Genomic DNA, 22081 nt, shown 5'->3' on the forward strand with positions numbered 1-22081 from the left:
CTGTAATTTAGGGTGGAAACTGTTAAATGTACTTTTTATGTTTTCTATTTTAGTTTTTGAAATACACGTGGCAATGTCGTCAACAAATCTTTTAAAAAATGGTAACCTAAATTTTATTTTCCCCATACAATATTTCTGTAATTCTGACATAATCAGATCAGAACATATAGGTGATAGACAGTTACCCATTCCAAGACCATAGATTTGTTTGTAATATATATTATTGAAAGTGAAATAACTATTTTCAAATACAAACTCTAAAAGACTTAAAAATTCTTCTAAAGGGAGGTTACAGTGGTCTCTGATAAGGTGCCATTTATTTTGGACTATATTTTTAATTAAATCAGTTGGTATGTTGGTAAATAAAGATATTACATCTAATGATATTAGAATAAAGTTATTTGGAATTTTAAAATTTTGCAATTGCGTGACTACTTCAAAGGAGTCTTTTGTGTAGAATTGATCTTTTTCAAATGCTTCAAATGCTTTCAAAAAGTTAAGTAAATTTGCTAAATATTTACTGAGATTATATATTGGAGAACCTACAAAACTTACAATTGGTTCTTAGAGGAGTATTTTCTTTGTGTATTTTTGGTAAAAAATACATTTTTACATAAATATTTTTGTTCAACTACACTGACCTTGACTTACCTGTAAATCTATAAAAAATGCTGTGTGCTGGTCCTCAATTTGCCCTACCACATACCAATAATGATCTGCCATTCCAAAAATTATTAAAGATCTCGAATATTGCATTCAGTCCCAAAATGTTAGTGAGGATAATAAAAATGATGTTTAAGATAACAAAGACTAAAATTTTATGTAATGTAAGAGAATGTAAATTGTTCCTAAATTCACATCCGGAACTTATTGAAATGAGGTCTGATAAGAGCAATTTTACTGTGTTAATGCTTAAATCGGATTACATTCAGAGAATGCTGGATGATAAAAGTATTTATAGGGCCATAAAATTGGATCCCACTTCTAGGTTTTAGAGTATAGCTAACAATTTGATCAAAATTTGTGTGATAACGGTTTTATTGACTTAATTCAAACTAATAAGTTAAAAAAAATAATAGTGTAGCACCCAAATTATACGGATTACGTAAAATACATAAAGATAATTTATGTTTAAGGCCCGTAGTTAGCTGCATAAATTTCCGAAGCTTTAATTTGGCATGTTTTGTTGATGTTCTTGCTAGGGTTACAACAATGTTTTTATATAATGTGAAAAACTCATTTGAATTTGCTGAATTTATTAAAATACCCTATAACCATATAATTATGGCCCTAGATGTTACTTCTTTGTTTACGAATGTTCCCAAAGCTTTAGTGCTAAATATTCTTGAAAGCAGGTGGCAACACATTAGTGGTTATAAAACGATTCCCAAGAAATATGTTATTGAAATTGTTGCATTTTTGTTCGATAGTTACTTACTTTCAATTTATTGGGATGTTTTACCATTAATTGGATGGTTCAGCGATGGATAACCCAGCGAGCCCCGTGCTGGAAAACTTCGTTATGGACCATATAATAACTGAAGTTCTAAAAATTTTACCCTGCCAGTTTGTATAGTTTTTCTGAAATTTTTGGAAGCTGGCGAGTTTTATTTATTTACATGTTACGTGGTTATTGTGTATTATTATTTATTTATATGAGAAGTGAATTTAAAATTAGATAAGCATTATTTTATTAAGTTGTTTTTTTTTAAATCAAAATGTCTAGATGTGCCGTGGCTAGTTGTATTCAACTGTTTTTAAATACAGGGTGTTGAAAAAAACACTTTTTGACTTTAAGAAGCTCTAAAACCAATACCCTTAAAGACAGAGAAAAACGGATTTCTCTTTCCCATCTTAACTTTTTAATACCTATCTTTTGAGATACATGTCAAATATGAAACTTGTCAAAAATATTGAGAGTTGTCATATTTGGCATATATCTCAAAAGATCTCTCTCTTAAGAGTTAAGTTAAGGTAAGTTAAGATAGAAAAGTAAAAGCCGTTTCTTTAATCGATCTTTAATGGTATTGGTTGAAGAGTCTCTTAAAATTATAAAAAGTGTTTCTTTCCAAACCCTGTATTTAAAAACAGGTAAATAAAACTAGGGAATGTGATACACCAAAATGTTTATAATTTTGTGTAGAATCCAAAAATTTTATTACATACAGGGTGTTCTATTTAAAATAAGAAAGTTGGTATTGACCACGGCTACATGAGACACCCTGTATACAAAGTTTTTATTGCAAATAATGCGCAACCAAAAACAAAAATCGACGTGTCCGAGCGTTTTTTTTTCCGTACACACCCCTGAATTTTAAATGAATTTAGACATAACTTTTGGGACGCACTGTATACCCTTAAATTAATATTTAAACATTTTAGCACGAATATATTCCGTCCATTTTAAAGAAGACTGCTTTGAAATACCTCTGAGAGAAAAGCTATTAAATTACACTCCCAAAAATGCACACGATTCAAAGTACAATTCCGTGCCAACATTAAATAAAGGCAACTAAAATAAAGGCAAAAATGTTGACCTGATTTTCCTGTTATCAATTCAACTAAAACAATAAACTAAATATATCTGTGGTATATACTTATTTCTCATTAATATAAAAGCACAAGGCTTTTGAACTTGTATAATTGGCAAACATTAAATAATGTGTACCTACTAATTAATAATATTATATATTAGTTAATTTAATAACTATTAAATACTAACTAATATGTACCAAAAATATCTAGTATCCTTCAAAAAATCGCAGAAATATCAAATATACCATCTAATTATGCATCGCGCCTGAGAACCTTGTCTGCCGCATTACGTCACGCGATGGCCGGGCGGATGCGGAAGAACATACCGTTGTGAGTGTATCGTGCTCTTAACAGCATACGTTAAAATACAAATATGCCTAGCCAATGAGAGCGCTTCGGCATCCGCGAGGGCGTGGTATGCGAACCGCCAAATTCAAAATAGGAAATTTTCAATGTATGTAGAGTTTCTATTCATATTTATATTTAATTAGGTTTTTATGATGCGTATATATTTTAGATAAAGAAAAGTGCAATATGCATTAAAAACATTTAATAAGAAGATATTTTAGCTATTATTAGTAAATAGATTATTGATTTTTTTAAATATTTACAGCGTGTGATCAATTATTATTTTAAAAATATTTTATAAATACTTGCCAAATTTGGTTTTTATAGCAAATTATCTCTTTTATTGACGAAATTTGTTAATCATTTGGTATAGCGGTACGTGTAAGCGCAATGTATAAATTATTTAATTATTATTGTTAGTTAAATATTAAAAATAGGGTGATACGAAATTGAATTGGTGTGTAGAACTGATAAATTAATTGGTTAATAGGTGGATGAGTGGATAAATAAAAATTAGAAAATAAAAATAAATGGCAATTAAATTTTTTAACAATATATGGTGAACATTTTAAAGTTCGCATTTTTACATACCTCTGTGTCATAATTCTAATATGCACCTTAGTAATATAATAATTGTCAATAGTTATTTGAAAGTATAATATTGTAACGAAATTCGGGAACACACTTTTATTGTCAACGTCAAAAACACTAACCTAACTCGCTTTGACTGTCGTTTAATTGTTTCCAAGGTAAAAACTGACTAAACAATTAAAACTGAATGATTTGTCACGAAGCGCGTCCTTTTTAAAACCCGATGGAACAGTTTCGAAATATTTAGAATTATCTTCATTGTTTTTGCCCAAAGAGACCAATAATTTTAGGAGAATACTGACAGTCAAAGCAAGCAAGTATACAAATTCTAGAAAATTAGAACTACAGGGATTTACAATAATATAACCTAAATAACCTAAATTGGGGCCAAAATGGGGCTCTCAAACAAGATGAACTACCTAAAAACTAAACACTATAGATGAAAATAATAAACCAAACGTAAGTAGAACCCTAAAGAAACCCTACGAATCAACTTTAACTACACAATACTAATAAAATTGTACAAAAACTAGCAGAATAATTAACGTATTTACATTTTCATAATACTGCTCCCCTCTCAAGTTTGATCGTCCCGATCAAACATGGGACCACCTGAGTCATGATAGGGCGCTAGCCGGACGATGTTTACAATTTTCATCTTCGCTGTCGGATGTCGCTGGATACGGTACACCACGTCGTTGATTCTGGTGACCACATTGAATGGACCTTCCCAATCCTTCTGGAGCTTTGGTGACTTGCCCTTCGTCCTCCGTGGATTGTATAACCAGACTTTATCCCCAGGATTAAAACCGGTAGAATTTGCCTTTATGTCATAACGTGATTTCATTCTGTTACTTTCTAGATGAAGTTTATCCCGTGCTTGTTCGTGAACAATTTGTAAACGCTCTTGTAAATGGTCGACGTACTCCTCCAGGGTTTCAGACTTATGGGGTCTTCCAGTAATAATGTCCAAAGGTAAACGAAGTTCATCACCGTAGACAACTTTTGCCGGGCTTTTTCCAGTTGACTTGTGGATAGAAGAACGATATGCCAATAGGAATGGTTGTATACAGGTATCCCAGTCGGTTTGCTTAGAGTTTACTACCATCCTTAAATAGGTTTCAAATGTGCGGTTAAATCTTTCAACCATTCCATCAGACTGAGGGTGTAGTGGGGTTGTACGGGTCTTATTGATTCCCAGCAACTGGCATACTTGTTGGAATATTTGTGACTCAAAGTTCCTTCCTTGGTCTGAATGTATCTCTCTGGGTACACCAAATCGACAAATCCAGTTCTGGAACAGCACTTCAGCTACTGTCGTTGCTTCTTGGTTTGGAATCGGATAAACCTCGGGCCACTTACTAAAGTAATCCATAGCAACAAGAGCATATCGGTTTCCGGAGCTACTAGTAGGAAAGGGTCCTGCTACGTCTATGGCAATTCGTTCAAAAGGTGCACCAACAAGATACTGCATCATCTTTCCTCTTGTCCGGGTTTTTGGGCCCTTGCTTGACGAACACTGCTCACACTGTCGGCACCAGCGTTCAACATCTTGATGACTGTTCAGCCAGTAAAACCGTTCTCTCACTTTTGCCAAGGTCTTACTAACTCCAAAATGTCCTCCGCCGACACCACCATGAACAGCTTCAAGGACTTCCGGAATACGTTTTCGAGGAAGGACTGTCAGATATGTCTTTTCTTTTCCATCTACGCTCTCCCAGACTCTTTTTAATAATCCATCTTTTATAACCAATGAATTCCATTGAGACCAATAAGCTTTAAGTTCTGGAGATTTGTCAGAAATGTCTTTCCATTCTGGTTTTGAAATTTCTCGAGATTTCAGTTCGTAAATAAGACCAAATACTGGGTCATCACACTGATCTTGGATTAAACTAGCTACATCCCACTCTTTAGAACTGTGAAGGCCAATACGATTACAAGTAAATATCTCTGGATGCTGTTTTGATTCCTTTTTAAAACAATGTTGACATGTTTCAATACAGGGTCTTCTCGATAAAGCATCGGCATTTTGGTGATATGCGCCTTTCCTATGTTCTATTGTAAAGTCATACTCTTGTAATCGTTGAAGCCACCTTGCTATTTGTCCTTCGGGGTTTTTAAACTGAAACAGCCATTTCAACGAAGCATGGTCGGTTCTAAGGATAAATCGTTGACCATACAAATATTTATGGAAATGTTCAATAGCTTTTACTGCTGACAATAGCTCTCGTCTAGTGACACAATAGTTTCTTTCTGGTTTTGATAACGTTTTACTGAAATAAGCTATCACTTGCTCGCCATCTTCATATTTTTGTGATAGAACGGCCCCAATTCCAACATTACTCGCATCGGTATCCAAAATAAAAGTTTGTCCAGGAATCGGATATGTTAAAATTGGAGATGTGCATAGTGCTCTCTTTAACTGTTGAAATGCTTCTTCACAGTCTGTTGACCAACTAAATACCACTTTGTCCTCCGTGAGCTTATGTAGAGGCTTTGCAAGATTAGCGAAATTTCTTACAAATCTTCTGTAATAGGTACAAAGGCCCAGAAAGCTTCTTAACTGGTGTTTGTCAGTGGGTCGTGGCCATTTTTCGATCGCCTCTACTTTATCTGGATCAGTCTTGACACCTTTTTCTGATATTACATGGCCAAGGTATCGAACTTCTTTTTGAAATAAGCAACATTTTTTAGGACTTAGCTTCAGGTTGGCCTCTCGCAGTTTAACAAATACCTTTTGAATATTCTTCAAATGATCTTCAAATGTTTTCCCCAGTATGATAACGTCATCCAGATAAACTAAACATGATTCCCAAGTCATTCCACGTAAAACTGTGTCCATAAGTCTCTCAAAGGTAGCTGGAGCATTGCAGAGTCCAAAGGGCATTACTGTAAACTGCCAAAGTCCTGTTCCAGTCGAGAATGCGGTCTTTTCCTTATCTTCTGGGTGCATCTTTACCTGCCAGTATCCACTCTTTAGATCGAGTGTTGAGAACCATTGTGAACCTGATAGCGTGTCCAGGGTGTCGTCAATTCTTGGTAGGGGATAACTGTCTTTCTTGGTAATATCATTCAGTCGCCGATAGTCTACACAAAATCTAGTGGATCCATCCTTTTTCTTCACTAGCACAACTGGAGATGTCCAAGGACTCTGAGAAGGCTCTATCACTCCTTGTGTCCTCATTTCTTGAAGCATTGAGGAAACTTCTCCTTGTTTAGCTATCGGAATTCTTCGAGGTGCTTGTTTAATCGGAGCATTGTCTCCAGTGTTAATTCGATGCTGCACCAAATCAGTTCTTCCCAGGTCTTTATCGTGCAAGGAAAACACATCTTGATTTTCTTCAAGAAGACGTCGCAATTTACTACACTGGTCCATGGTTAAATTGGCAGAAGATTCTTCAAATAGGTTTTGTAAACATACAGGAAAAGGTCTGTTTAAATAACGACTTCTATCAGCATTTTTCATGACTGCCACTACTTCAGAGCATACGCCAATGTTCTCTCCTTGTTTCAGGTGTTGATCATATCCTTTTAAATTTACCATTCGAACCAAAATAGTAGATTTCTTCTGCGTAGTTAACGTCTTGGCTGGAAAAATTCCTTGACCATATAGTTTGCATTTTTCCATGGGCTCAATCAAAACAGTTTCTCCCTCTTTTCCTCCAGTTGTAGCATAAACCACCACCTCTGAATTTCCTGGTATAGTAACATCCTTGAATAACTTAACGACTCTGGTATTTACTTTATCTTCATATAGGTGGTGCATAAAAATCTCTTCATTTCTCGTCGTCAATATCCGGTTATATACATCCATTTTAAACTGCTGAGCATTCATAACATCTAATCCTAATATGACATCATCCATGATTTCTGCCACTAGTACTGGCTGTTGGAATGTTGTTAAGCCAATGGTGACTGTAGCTTCGTGCAATCCAAGAATCGGGATCCTTTTTCCATTTGCAGACTCCAGAATTAAATTGGGTGGTGCTGAGAGCCTACAGTGTGCTACGATGTTCGGCTTCACGATAGTATGACTTGATCCTGTATCCACTACCATCTCACATTCACGGCCGCATATTTTTCCCGGTACTACCAAGCTCTCTCCAGGATGTGGCAGCCGGTTTAGTCTTATACGTGGGGCTTGGTAGCACCCAGCCAGCTTGCGCCCCATAAAGCTGACTAGTTGAAGTTTTCCTGGTTCCTTGGATCTCTTAAAGGCTTGGGGCATTGACGTTTAAGGTGCCCCTCCTCATTGCAATTCCAGCATTGCAATGGTCTTTTAGGTTTCCTCGCTAATAATGATTCAAGCTTCTTTAGGCGGTCTTCGAGATCACTTTCCGAAGTTCTGATTTGTCTTATTCGTGTCTGCCTTCTAGTTGCTTGAAAAGCTGCCTCATACTCTAGTCCATGGGCCAAAGCTTCTGATATACTTTTATGATGAGCCATCCTTAGAGCGTGGTTAGTATCTGGATCTCGAACTCCGTCAATAAAACAATTTATAGAAATTTGTTCTCGGAACTCTGTTGGGGCTGAAGGGTAAGCCAGATTTACTAATCGAGCAACATCGGCCTCAAACTGTTGGAGTCCTTCCTCGGGTTGTTGTCTTCTAGATTTCAATTGAGCCTGGTACACTTGTTGTAGATGGGCTTCACCGTATCTCATCTCTAAGGTACGCACCAGTACGTCGAAATTGAGCTGATCCTCAGATGGCACCATTCTTAATATTTCTGTAGCTTCTCCTCTAAGGCTTAGCTTAAGATTGATTGCCTTTTCTTCGTTATCCCAGCGATTTCCCCTAGCAGCGGCCTCAAATTGATTCAAATAGGTACTCCAAGCTTCTTTGCCGTCGAATTTTGGTGGCTTTACTTTCATCATTGTTTGCATTCCAGGATCGGGATGAAGAGGAGTCCGTTTTACTTTCATCTCTAGTTCTTGGATCTTTTTTTGTACTTGCCCCAATTCTTCTTCTACTGTTGCTTCAAAGTTAGTCATTAATTGTTTCTGATTCTTCTCCAGATCTTCTTTAAGTTGTAAAACTCGTTCCTCTTGTTTTCTGTCTCGTTCCTCCTGCTCCTTTTTAAGATTATTTTTTAAATTAAGTAAGTCATCTTTCATGGTTCGAATCAGGTCTTCATTTTCTTTCTTTAGGTCATCTTTCATGGTCCTTATCAGGTCTTCGTTTTCCTTCTTCAGGTCAGATTTAATTGTCTTTAGTAAATCTTCCTGTTTCTTGTCTCGCTCTTCTTGTTTGCGGTCTCGTTCTTCTTGTTCTTCTTTCAGTTTACGGTCTCGTTCTTCTTGTTCTACCTTCTGTTTACGGTCTCGTTCTTCTTGTTTGCGGTCTCGTTCTTCTTGTTCTACTTTTTGCTCGTCAAACTTCCTTAATAGCAGCTCCATCAATTTCTCGGTCTCCATCTTGGCCTGACTTCTTGTTAAAGGCATCCACTAAAATGAGCTTCCAAATATCCCACTTCTGACACCAATTGTAACGAAATTCGGGAACACACTTTTATTGTCAACGTCAAAAACACTAACCTAACTCGCTTTGACTGTCGTTTAATTGTTTCCAAGGTAAAAACTGACTAAACAATTAAAACTGAATGATTTGTCACGAAGCGCGTCCTTTTTAAAACCCGATGGAACAGTTTCGAAATATTTAGAATTATCTTCATTGTTTTTGCCCAAAGAGACCAATAATTTTAGGAGAATACTGACAGTCAAAGCAAGCAAGTATACAAATTCTAGAAAATTAGAACTACAGGGATTTACAATAATATAACCTAAATAACCTAAATTGGGGCCAAAATGGGGCTCTCAAACAAGATGAACTACCTAAAAACTAAACACTATAGATGAAAATAATAAACCAAACGTAAGTAGAACCCTAAAGAAACCCTACGAATCAACTTTAACTACACAATACTAATAAAATTGTACAAAAACTAGCAGAATAATTAACGTATTTACATTTTCATAATAATATTATTTTAATTATTCACTACCACTATACATATTCTATACATTATACTTTAGTGGTTGATATAAAGTATATATGGTTGGAAAAGCTGGATAAAGGGTAAATATGACTAAAAAGTCAAAGTATAAGAATAGAAAACAAAAAAAAAACGTAGAAATTATATTTAAACTTTGTTTATTTCAAATAATAAAAAATCTATAAATTTATTTGTTATTTAAATATAATAATTTATGGTATTTTTAATATCAACAACCTCAAAATTAAATGCAAAGAGGCTAAATGTATTAATCTGGTATATAGTATGTAGACTCGCATTTCTTTAGCTTATTTGTCATCTCTGCTGGTCATGTATATACAGCCTAAACCATTCAAATTTCCATACAATAGTAACATGGAAAAAAGTTACTGCTCTGTATACATTTTAATTAATAAATAAATACTCACAGAGGATCTTCCCCCTCGTTCAATGTCATTTTCAAGTTAACCCAATTAGCTTTTCTGCACCCTAAAGAATATTAAAAACATAGCAAAGAAAATGTAGTAGAAAATGATTAGTTGAATATTAACATACAAAATAAGCTAACATTTTAGTCTTAAAATAAAAGATATAAAAATAGTTATACAGAAACCAACACCTATGACGTCTTAAAATTTGTTTTTACAATTTGAAACCTACACCAAATTAAGCCTTACAAAAACTATACCTAGTTATGAATATGACCTCTTACATGAAATTTGTATTTACAATTTAAAACCTGCACCAAAATGTATTATACACTGCACTAAAATATATTATATTGATTATAACACAAAATACCATATAACATACCACATCCTATTTTTGTTAACTTCACAGCTATACAAACATAAAAAAATAGCTACAATTCAAATATTATCTAGCCATTAAATACACAAAGAAATCTAGCTTATTTTTTATTTGGATAGAACATTTGTTTTTCCATTTTTCTTTTCTTTTCAATGCCCTGAGAATTTTCTTCCTCCACTTCTTTATTTTTAAATTTGTTGATTACAGCCATAAATCTGGCAAATGCATTTTTATCTACCATAGCTACAAATTTCTTGCAATGCAATCTTAAAATAAGTTTAAACAATGTAACTTATATTTTACTCAAACTACTTCTCGATTTTCTTCAAAATCCATTGCAGAACTATTGACTTTCATTTTTGAACTCTCCTGAATAAAATGGTTTACATCCTCCTGATAATTGCTAGTTGTGGGTTGATCAACAAATAAAACATTATCCTCTTCCTCTTCAATCACAGTTGGGGAACCTATAACAAACTCGCTCCTCTGGCTTCTATTACATTTTTATGCTGATAGCTATTTGAGTTTGGTCTTGTTGACATGTTCCTTGAATGCAAATGCTTCCCCCAGACTTCTCACTTTGCACGCTCTATTAAATCCTAAAAGTAAACACAACAAAACATACTTATGTATGTTTGATAATGATAACTAAGACTTTGTACAACCTCTGATATCGCTCCGAGTTGCAATTGTAAAATATGTGTTCTTCCCCATTCTTAAACTTGTTTTGGGTCTGACAAGCATAATCTACTTCCCTATTATCTTGTGCCCTCCAAGATGTGAATTCTTCAAAATTCCTAAAATTTAAAATTGATTCTTTGACAATTATATGGTGAATATTAAGCAAATGTTTGTTTAAACAGTTAAAATATGAAAATGTCTGGATATCATTAGTACACATTGGACATATAATGTGTTTTATTTATTCCTTCCCAACAAATTCAGGGTGAAACTTTTTCCAATGCCTGTTTCTGGTAGATGTGCTTGAAAATTCCTTATCACAAACTTTAGAGATTGCATTTTGTTGACTGCAAAATAAATAATTATTCAAATTAGAACTAAAAAAATTATATGTATCTTACCTTAGTGATGCCATAATTGTCTAACAAACAGCAACAGATAAGTGCAAATATTGGTTTAAGTGGAAGGAAATTATGCACCATAGAGAAATGAATATTAAAAATACTTTTTATTACTCTATGTTATGCACTAAGAAACACTGGCAAGTTTATTGAAAGGTAATGAAACTCAAACACGAAATTGTTTGTTTTTGAGCCCAAAACCAGCACAGATATGGATTGTATAGATAATGGAGTAAACACTCAACACTATATACTATGAATTTTCACTCAAATAGTCGCAAATTTGATATAATTGTTGATAATTAAATCAATTATTAGGAAGCAAGCAAAGCAAATAAAATCTGCAATATAGGTTAAGTTAAACAAAACCAATGCCTTGATTTTCAATTTCCGTAGCTAATCGGCAACGAAATTTGACGTACGAACTTTCACGAAAGGATCAGCAGTGCTGCTCCACTCTCAATTTCTCTGATTGGCTGGGCATATTTGTATTTTAACGTATGCTGCTCTTAACTATCTTTCCGTCGCGCGGTCGTGTTAGTGTCATTCTGGCTAGCGCAAGAGAAGGTTTGATGTGCGTTTTTACAAGTTTTCCGCATTTAGTGTGCTAATTACTGATTTTTTTTTTAAAGTTCACAATATGGCGTTAAAAAAGTAAGTATAATTTTTATAGTTTTGATAATTAAATTGTTCCACTGCAAAGAATTTATTGTAAGTGAGAGAACATATATTATATACTCAATACGAATATTATTGAAAGTTCCTATTAAAAAAATAAAAAATCATATTATAAATGATATAATCATTTTAGGTTATTCCTATATTGGAACACTGGGAACAAACAAGGACATAATTTTTTATTTTTATTGTAGGTATTACACGACCCAAAAACTAATTGGTTTTGGTGAAGGTGAGCAGTTTAGGGCTGCAGATGTTTTTATCACACCTCCAAACAATAGAAGGGATTCTGATGGTGATGAAGTTCCTTCAGTTAATGTAAATCACCTTAGTGGTCATCAAATGCAGTCAGAAGATTGTGCTAAAATGAAGAACATTGATGGAGTAGTTTATATTGGAGATAATGATCAGGATAAAAATATTGAGGAAATCTTCGCAATCGATTCGCAACCAGGAACCTCAGGCCATTCTAACGTAAACAATAACTCTCCTGAATTATCTGATGGTAATGCAAGCGACGATAGCGATAATATACCTTTAGCTCCCATGGTAACCCAAGCTAATATAAACAGAACAAATTTAGAAAGAAGCTGGAAAAAGTGGAATTGAATAACTCCTTCCCAAAATGTGTTTTTCCGAAAGAGCCTGGTGCAAACGTCGACATATTTCCAGATGCTGTTGCGTGCTTTGAATCATTTTTTGATATAGAAATATGTAATTATTTAGTAGAAATGTTTAATTTGTATGCCAGACAAAAAGGCAATCATAATTTTAGTACTGATGCAGAAGAACTAAAATGCTTTATTGGTATTTTATATTTATTCTGGCATTTAAAATTTCCAAGATGGCGTATGCTTTGGGAGGTGAATACTGATACATACAATCCATTAGTAGCAAACGCAATGCGAAGAAATCGATTTGAATTGTTAAAACAATTTGCGCATTGTGCTGATAATAATAATTTAGAAAAAGACAATAAATTTGCGAAGTTGCAACCACTTTTCAACATGTTGAATGACCGATTTTTGTCTTATGCTCCGAAATGAAAAACTGTTTATTGATGAAAGTGTGGTACCATATTTCGGAAGGCATGGAGCGAAGCAGTACATAAAAGGTAAACCTATTAGGTACGGCTATAAAATATGGTTCTTGTGTGAAAAATCTGGGTACCTAATACAATTTAATCCCTATCAAGGTAAACAAGCAAAAAGGCGCTACATGGACCTAGGATTAAGAGGATCTGTAGTGATGACCCTTTTGGAGAATCTCCCAAAAATTTGCCCATTTAAAATTTATGGCGACAGATATTTTTCCTCCCTAAAATTAGTCAATTCGCTCCAGAAGATCGGAGTAGGATATACAGGTACAATCAACGGGAATAGATTAGAGAATTTTCCTTTGCACAATAAAATGCAAGAAAAAAAGGGTACAAGAGGCAGCTTTGATTATTCTACAGACGCTAATTCTCAAATAACAGTTACTTTATGTAATGATAACCGTCCTGTTCTAATTGTAAGTAGTTGCGATCTGGTGAATCCTGTTGGTCAAGTTAGTCGATGAATTTCCAGTAAGAAAAAAAAGCCTGATTCCTTAGCCTTTTGTAGTCGGGCAGTACAATAAATATATGAGTGGAGTGGACCGAATGGATCAAAATATACACCACTATAGAATTGGGGTTCGTTTCAAGAAATGGTGGTGGACTCTTTTCGCATTTTGCTTGGACTCGTGCATACATAATGCCTGGCAGTACTACAGATTTCAACCAAATGGCGAAAAAGTGGATTTTTTTAAGTTTCAAAGAGAAGTGGTTCAGGTATATTTAAGAAAATATGGAAGGCCTAATTTAACTTGAGGACGGCCTAAAACATCAAAGCCGTTAGAGGCTCGAAACCATAATCAAATTAGGTACGATGGTTTGAATCATTGAATTATTCCAGCCACAAAACAGAATAGGTGCGCCCTATGTCACAAAAACTCGACTAAGATGTGTGAGAAATGTAACCTCAATATACATGGGGCTTGTTTTAAAGACTATCATGTGTCCACTTAATAATTATTTTATGATTTTTTAAATTAAATGTGTGTTTCATGTTTTCTCAGTGTTCCAAAAATGAAACATCACTTTAAAAAATAAAAAAAATATTTAGAAACAAAAAACTAATTTTCACAGAAAAATATAATTAGTTAATTTGATTTTTTTCTAAAAATATAATTTTCAAAAGCTTTGCAAAATTCGGGCATAACAGGTAATTTTCAGTTATTTAAACTTAAATTTAAACGGAAAAAAACGGGTTAAGCTATATGTAAACGACATTATCCCGTCTTGCCCAAGGGATAAAATTGATAAACTTTATGCAGTTTTTAACAGTTGTTATGACAAAATTAAATTCACTAAGAGCTAAACGTGGATAATAAAATCACTTTCTTGGATACCTTGGTGATTAGAATTGATGATGGTTCCTTATTAACAAATTGGTATAAAAAACCCACATCATCAGGGAGGGCATTAAATTACTTGCCCCCTGATGCTATTGTACATAAAATTGCAACAATTAAAAACTTATTATTTAGATATTTCACCTTAAGTAGCCCTAAATTCCATGACAAAAATTTAAAAATTATAAAAAGCATATTAAAAGAAAATAACTATCCTGTGTCATTCAATTTAGCGTAAAAAATAGGAATGCTCAATACACCAATGACTATAAAGAAGTTTGTAAACATTTTAAATTTCCTTATATATCTGGTTTATCAGAAGCAGTTCAAAACAATTTAAAGTATAAATTTTCTAATTGCAGTTTGACTTTTTACAACTTAAAATCTACTCAATCTATTTTTTTTTAATTAAAATATATCGTACCAAAGGATCTTTGCTCGGATATTGTATACAGAGTATCATGCTTGGGGGTGTGATAAATGCTATATTGGACAGTATTTTAAAAAACGCATATACCAGCATTCTTATGATTGTAAACACATTAATCGTAATAAGTCAGAAAAAACAGCATTAGCGCAGCATCATTTTGCTACAAATCACTGTTTTGATTTTTCAAACGTATCTGTTCTTAATCGTGAGAGCCAGTTCCAACACCGTTAATTACAGGACAGGAACACAGGGTCTGAACATATTATATGATTATATAATACTATTACATAAACAAAACAATGATTCAAAATAATTCATAACATATATAAAATCAATTAATTGATATATTGCTTTGTTTATTTTGGGGACAGGATTAGCATTTAATGAAGCAAATTATACAGTGCATCCCAAAAGTTATGTCTAAATTCATTTAAAATTCAGGGGTGTGTTCGAAAAAAAAACGCTCGGACCCGTCGATTTTTATTTCAAGTTGCGCATTTTTGTACGTGAAGTTTGTATACAGTGCTTTCATTTCAAAACGATACACCGTTAATAACATTCTTAAAAAAAAAAAAAAACACGTCAAATTAGATATACAGGGGGACGTTTAATTATGCATTTACTGAAGTTCTGTCAATCACCTCCTTACCTCCAGCTAACCTCACTTTAATATGACAAATGGTAACCCCCATCGTGTGATACATTATAGTAAGCAGCGTAAAATTTTGTATTCAACGGTACCAAAAAAAATGAAATCGGTAAATGTGTAAACAAATAGTTAGCGAAAATGTCTAGAAATAATGAATATTTTATTTACGCCAAACTTTGGTATTTCAAACGGTTAGTAAAATCGAAAGCAGATTTCGAGAAGTTGGGCATGTGAGGGATGTTTCAAGACAAAGGTCTTCTAAAATCGATGAAAACACCCAATTAAATGTATTGTTAGCGATGGAAGAAAATCCTGTAACTGCAGCCAGAAGAGTAGCTCGCGAAAACTCTATTCATCATAAATTTGTGCTAAAAATTTTAAAAAGTGCAAATAAACGACCTTATAAAATGCAACCCGTTCAAGAGTTATTGGAAGACGATCCAGATCGCAGAGTTCAGTTCTGTGAATTAATGATGAACGCCATTGACGAAAATCGCATATCTTTGGAGTGGATCCTTTTTTCTGATGAGGCTACATTCACCCTAAATGGCCATGTTAATAAGCAGAACTGTCGCTACTGGTCTGACGAGAACCCACACGGGGTAGGGAAAACTAATATACATAATCCCCAGAAAACTAATGTTTGGGCTGGCATAATTGACAGGCAAGTTATAGGGCCCATATTCTTCAATGATACTTTAACTGGGGAAAGATATCTAAAATTTCTTGAACATGAACTAGTTCCAGTCTTACGTGCCTTATATCCGAGTCAGTTCGATCCAGATTTGTATGATGAAAGAATCTGGATGCAACAAAATGGTGCTCCCCCACATTATGCCCGTAATGTACGCCAGTATTTAGATAACAATTTTCCAAACAGATGAATTGGTAGAAGGGGTGCAATCGTACGGCCGGCATTTTCTCCCGATCTCACCCCACTTGATTTTTTTCTGTGGGGACATTTGAAAAGTCAAATTTATATGAGCAAACCAGGAAACCTAGACGAACGTACCTATTAGGCAAGAAATCCGACAAATATCTCCAGAAGTGTTAGAAAATGTCAGAAACGAATTTTATAATCGTCTTGGGCTTTGCCAACAAGTAAATGGTGCTCATTTTGAGCATCTTATACATTAAACGCAACTTTTAATAATTTAATGGTTTTCGTCACAAAAGTAAATAGGGCAATTTAATCAAGAAAAAGGGCTCTTTTCAATGAGAGTTTAAAAAAAGTGGCTTTCCATTTGAAAAAAAAAGTTAGGGTTAATTTGGACCCCCCCTGTAGGTGAAAAAATACAAAAACTATCTTAAAATGTGAAAAAAATAAACAAAAATCGACGGGTCTCAGGAATTTTGCGAGATAAATTTTGATTAGTTTTAACTGAATTTATTCCAGTTCCAGTCACCACACTGTGTATTAATGCTATGCAATATATTGTATATTATGCAATCGACAAAAAAGCTTCTTCACAGTAAACAGGTAATTTTTATAAAATCTTTAGTCAGTTTTATAGATATTGTGATTTTAATGTTGTATTTTATTTTATTTATTTATTATTTTTGTCCTAAAAAATTAGTAGAGGTTTGTTCTGTTTCGAAATTACGGCATTTAGTTGGGTTGTGCGCACCATTTTTTCTCTGCAATATATAAAATATATTTATAAGAACTTTTTATACTACAGTTCTTAAAATATACAAATTTAAATCTTGAAAAGACAGATAAATGTGGCAACATTCTAAGCATAACGCGGTTTTAAGCAAATATAAGGTTATGGCATGCACCTCATACAATATTAAGAAAATGCCTTTAAATTGGGGAAAACCCTTATTGATTTCGCTTAAAATATTATAAAACAACACGCAAAATTTAAAAAATGTTAATATTTATTTTAATTTTAGTAATTATCAGCTAAATGCTTAAGGACACAATAGCGCTAATAGACATGTACATTGTACACTACACTGATCATTGTCGTGGTATGATGCCGGTTGCTCGACATATTTCTAGAAACGCACTTGCCCCCTATGATTCACTTGCCCCACTCTCCCCTATAAGAAATACTTATTAATTGATTTTTTTAAACGTTTTTTTGCCTATTTTTAGTATTCCTTAAGAAAAATACATGTATTATAAAAAAAAACGAATGTATTTGTGGGATAAATTTTATAAACACATGGGTCAAAACCTTTTAATTTTTAAAATTCTATAATTAATTATGTTGTTCCATCCAGTCGGATAATATAATAGGCGCACTAAAATTAGCATAAAATAGGGGCTAATTTAATTTCGAATGGCAGCGCTCTAAATTACTAAGTCAATTTCGAAATTGCAATTAAAATCTATTATATGTAGTTAATACCAATATATTTTGGAAAGGCCGTATAATTTACTACTGAGTGACGTTTTGTGAGAATGAAAAAATGCGAACCCCTCTTGCAAATCGAAGTGTCAAAAATAAAAAGGCTATTAGACCATTTAATATCCCATAAAATCGATAAAAACTAATACACTTTCTGCAGATGTGTAATATAAATTTAATAACCTATAAATCGTAAGATTTTATCGGCCTCTGGCTAATTCTCGTAGCTTTTAGAGAGATTAGGTTGCTTTCCATTGAATTACTTATTGAAATAAAATTCAGACTATTTTACAAACTTTTATTTTTATATATTTTACAAGGACGTTAATATTTTAATAAAACTTTTACCGTGTTTTTTTTTAGAAACATCGTTTTATCGCCAATAAAAATTGCAGAACCCCATTTTATTTATCGATAAAACAGTCATGCAAGACGTTTGATAGAAAGTAAAGAAGTAGCTGTGCTAACACATTTCGATTTATCGTTTCGGAGTTTTTACAGATAACATAAGCTTGTTCAACCACTTTAAGAATAGTCCAGGCACATCTTATCAAACGATTAAACGATGATGCAAAATGTTCAAAACAAAGTGTTCAAAGAACATCCATCGGTTTTACACGTTTCGATGACGTTCGTTCTTTAGTCTTCTTTAAAACGTATTAATTTTGGCATATCAAAAAATCTATTTCACGTAATTAGTCTGAGTATTTTTTTTAGATTTTATGAGTTCACTTCATGTTTATTTAGTATATGTATGTACAGGGTGTCCCATTTTGGGTACTTTTGCGGGATATCTCCGTTATTTGTAGAGATAGAGAGTTGTGGTTTTCGCGACACTGTGCTACTTTTTCGTAAAACTAAAGATGCTTTTAACAAAATTTTCATAGCCCTTTTATTTTTTAAGATACAGCGCATTTTTGAAATTTTTGTATTTTGGGACCCCTATCGTAGCTCCGTTATTTTTAACGTTTCTGTAAAAGTAAAAACTCATCCTTATAGATTTTTTTTGTAGAATCTAGTGGTATAGATATTTTTTTTTGATTAATAGTTTTTGAGCCATAGCCCAAATTTATGTTTTTTTAATGGAACACCCTATATATTTATAGTTAATAAAATTGACAATTTTTTACCTTTTCAAAAATATATAATAGATTTGCGAAATTTTTTTTAAAATACGCAAATAACCTACAATTTTCTAAATTAAATGCATAATTTAATAGTAGGGCATGAATAGCAATAATAGACAAATAAAAAGTTACAAATTAATAACGACGAATGAGTAATTACATCATTCTTATTTTTTTGTAAAAACAAATATATAAATTTAATAAACACTATAGGAAAACAACCATATAACAAAACAACAATGTAAAAAAACATGTTCAAAATGACCACCATCTTCTCTGATACAAAATTCGCACCTCTTTAACCCTTGTAACTATAGCATTCAAAATAATAATTTGTCTCCTTCCAGATTTTGAAAACCTAAAAGAGTTGCGTCTTGAAGTTCTATTAGATTATTGCATTGTCTTTTATACTCTTGATCTTGTATATACCCCCATAAAAAAAAATCAAGAGATCGGGGGACCGACCGAGGCCTAACAGGTCCGTTGGTACCTATCCATCTTTAAGCAAAGTTATTATCAAGAAATAAGGTTGAGGCACCATCTTGTTGTAGGTAGACAATGTTATATTGGGCTAGAGGGATAATTTCCAGAAGTTCTGGAATAACTTTCTTAAGTATGTCTAGGTACCTAAGTGCTGTAAGACTCGCTTCAAAAATTCGGTATACTATTTGCTTTCCCAAAATAAAACAAGACACTCCAACTCTAAAGCGTCCTTTTTGGCCCTTTCAAATATTAAATGTCTATTTTCTGCATACCAGTTTCGAGTATTATGTTGGTTAAAAATGCCCGCACTTGAAAATAAGCATTCATCATTCATTGTTGGCATCGATTTGCTGCAAATACCATTGATAAAATAGCGTCCGGCGCTCGGCATCGCCAGGATGTAAATATGAACTATGTTAAATTTTTATAGATAATGCTTATATTTTTTTAAGATCCGTTGTGTATTAGCTTTTGGCACTTCAGTTTCTTTTTGGATTTTTCTGCATGAGCTCGAGGGTGTCGCTTCTATAAACCCTAAAACATCTATTTCTTTTTCTTCCCTATTTCCTTTACTGTATTTAAGACGCGGCTGAACAAAAGATCCGTGCTCAAGTAATTTGTCCTTTAAACGAGCAAATATACCAAAAAAAACGGTAACCTTCTCTTTGGATATCTAACAAGCATAAAACTACAACATTAGAAATTGGTAAAAAAGGTAGAAATATAGTTCACAGTTCATTTTTAGGCGCCGAATCAAAATGTACCGCCATCTAGTGTTCGGCCTACGAATGTCTAATTAACGTACTATACTCGTAGGTGGCATAAATAATTATTGTATGGAAACGTCAAATATTTATTACAGGGCTCAGAACCCTGTTTGGTTAGCTGGATAGGCCATGCTCTCGAAACGTCATGTATCTGCCCAGCTCAACAACGAGATTGTCGAAACGTTGGCGGCTAGGGGCTGCCCGCAGGAAGGAGTATTGTCCTCTACCTTGTGGTGCCTTGTGGTCGACAGTCTGATAAATCTTTTAAATAATGCTGGCCTATACATACAGGCCTACGCTGATAATCTGGTAATCCTTTGCCCGGGGAGAGACGCCATCTCAATCCGGGGCCCTATGATGAAAGCCCTGCGTATGGTGGACATATGGTGCCTCTCGGGGGGTCTCAGGATTAACCCCAAAAAAGCAGAGCTCCTACTATTCACGAGGAGACGTAACTTTGGCACGCCCCCTGTTATATCTCTAGGTGGCGTGCAGCTGCATTACCCCAGGACAGTTCGATATCTGGTAATCAAGTTAGATCCCAAACTCTCCTGGCACGATCATGCAGACACCAGAATGAAGAAGGCCACCTGCACGCTATGGGCCTGCAGGCGGGCTTTCGGCAATACCTGGGGTCTGCCTCCTAAGATCCTCCACTGGATCTACTCGCACATTATGAGACCTCTTCTCACATACGAGGCTATCGTTTGGTGGCCATGTACAGAGAAAGCGAAAATTCGTGCTCAACTGGACAGAGTCCAACGTCTTGCATGTCTCAGCATAACGGGTTCCATGTGGACGGCGCCAACTAGAGCGCTTGAGACTCTGCTGAGCCTTCCGCCTCTGGACCTCGTTGTACAATTCGAGGCAATGAGTACAGGCTATACGTCCTCGGCGAACTACGTGCTGGCGAGACCGGTCACGCAAAAGTTTGGTCACGGGCCATACAGGAATGTCCTCTCCTTCTGATGGGCAGTGACTGCATGGCTCCAGTGATTGTGGACTGCGAGGGATTCGTGACGCACATTGCAGGCAGAGAGGAGTGGCAGCATTCCAACAGACCTGCATTGCTAAATAGGGGGACCATCCGGTACACAGATGGCTCCAGAATGAATAACAAAGCTGGATCAGGGCTTTGTGGTGGGATCCTACATACCAGTAGGGCAAACTCGCTGGGGGAGCACGCCACTGTCAGGCCGAAGTATTCGCTGTATTAAAATGCGGACAGAAAATCCTAAGCTGCGGACACCGCAATACAGACGTATCAACATGCTCGGACAGCAGAGCTGCCATTAAGGCTATCACGGCCGCAAAGGTAAGCTCCAAGCTTGTACTAGAGTGCTTAAAAGTCCTGAAAAAACTGGTACAGGTTGGCTGCAGGGTCCAGCTGGTCTTGATACCTGGCCACGCAAGTCATGCAGGTAATGAGGAAGCGGACTCTCTTGCCAGACTGGGATCCGCGAATGTGCCGATGGGGCCGGAACCCATAGTTGGTATCGCCAAATGCGTTGCGGTCGCGTCAATGAAGGGTCTGCTGGACAAGTGGATCCACCGAAGATGGACTGAGTCTCGTGGTAAGAGACAGGCCAAAGCGCACATAGGTGGGCCCTCTGCCTGTCTCACCAAAAATCTACTACGCCTTAAAAGACGCGAAATTCGGCTAGTGGCAGGTTTTTTAACCGGTCACTGGCACTTAAGAAACCATCTCCATACTATCGGTATTGCTGACAACCCGGAATGCCGATGGTGCTGTGAGGAGGATGAAACCATTAACCATGTAGTCAGGGAGTGC

General features: G+C 34.9%; 1 protein-coding gene and 1 long non-coding RNA gene across 4 annotated transcripts in view; both read right to left on the bottom strand.

Annotated features, from left to right (window-relative positions):
• The window catches only part of LOC126741647 (dopamine receptor 2-like), a 317442-nt gene that overhangs the window by 203584 nt on the left and 91777 nt on the right, over positions 1-22081 (bottom strand). The window lies entirely within an intron of this gene.
• LOC126741651 (uncharacterized) lies at positions 10629-11806 on the bottom strand. The gene is made up of 3 exons (XR_007662254.1): positions 11360-11806; positions 10943-11305; positions 10629-10876 (listed from the first exon to the last, which is right to left on the bottom strand). It is a non-coding gene; the product is annotated as an uncharacterized LOC126741651 (long non-coding RNA).

The sequence above is a fragment of the Anthonomus grandis genome, chromosome 10 (genome assembly GCF_022605725.1).
Source record: "Anthonomus grandis grandis chromosome 10, icAntGran1.3, whole genome shotgun sequence".
NCBI classification, from domain to species: Eukaryota; Metazoa; Arthropoda; class Insecta; order Coleoptera; family Curculionidae; genus Anthonomus; species Anthonomus grandis.